The sequence below is a fragment of the Penaeus chinensis genome, chromosome 39 (genome assembly GCF_019202785.1).
Source record: "Penaeus chinensis breed Huanghai No. 1 chromosome 39, ASM1920278v2, whole genome shotgun sequence".
Lineage (NCBI taxonomy): Eukaryota > Metazoa > Arthropoda > Malacostraca > Decapoda > Penaeidae > Penaeus > Penaeus chinensis.
Window position 1 is genome coordinate 28741951 of NC_061857.1, and position 906 is coordinate 28742856.

Here is a 906-nt window from a genome sequence, read left to right on the forward strand (position 1 = left end):
TAGCCGATGCATCGCACTGTGGAGACGATGTTGAATCCCTTGCCGTCGAGGTTCACCTGGCCGGGGGGCCCCTCAAACTGTACAATGTGTACAGCCGGCCACGCTGTAAAAGCTTAGAAATCAGCCAGGTCTGTGCTTCTGCTGCACACGACCGAGTGATCATAGGGGGAGACTTCAATGCACACCACCCCATCCTGGCTCCCTGCCGGGCACCGGATGCGGCCGGCTATCACATAGCCGACGTGCTAGAGACATTCCCTGAGATCGCTCTCCTCAACACCCAAGAGCCAACGCTTGTCAGAGGAGGGGTCCTAGACCTCACCCTGGCCACTGCGACTCTGGTGGGGAGGATTGGCTGGTGTGTCGATGAGACCGTCACAAGTGACCATTACTGGCCCAGCCGAAATCCTAAGACCAAATCCAAGATGGAAAACAGACAAGGCCAACTGGCAGGCGTTTCAAAACGCCTTGGCCCTCTGTCTGAGATGCAACAATCCCCCACAAAGCGAAAATGTGGAAGTGCTCGAAGCCAGCCTGCTAAACGCCATTAATGAAGCAGCCTCACAGACCATACCCAAAACTCGGCCTGGGTCCAGAAGTCACAAAGACGCCTGGTACTTCAATGACGAGATCAGGGAGGTCAACCACAGGGTGAACATGTGCCGAAAACTATTCCGAAGGCAAAGAACCCCTGACAACCTATCCCTCCTAAGGGAAGCTGTCACGGATGCCAAGGAAACTGCCAACAGAGTCAGGCAGGAAAAGTGGCTGGAATGGTGTGAGTCCTTCGACCACCAAACCACCCTTTCAGAGCTGTGGCAACAGGTCAAGCGAGCTACCAGCCGCTCAGCCCCGAGGTGCACGCATCACGACCCCCAAGCACAGGCTAACAGACTGGCGCACGAG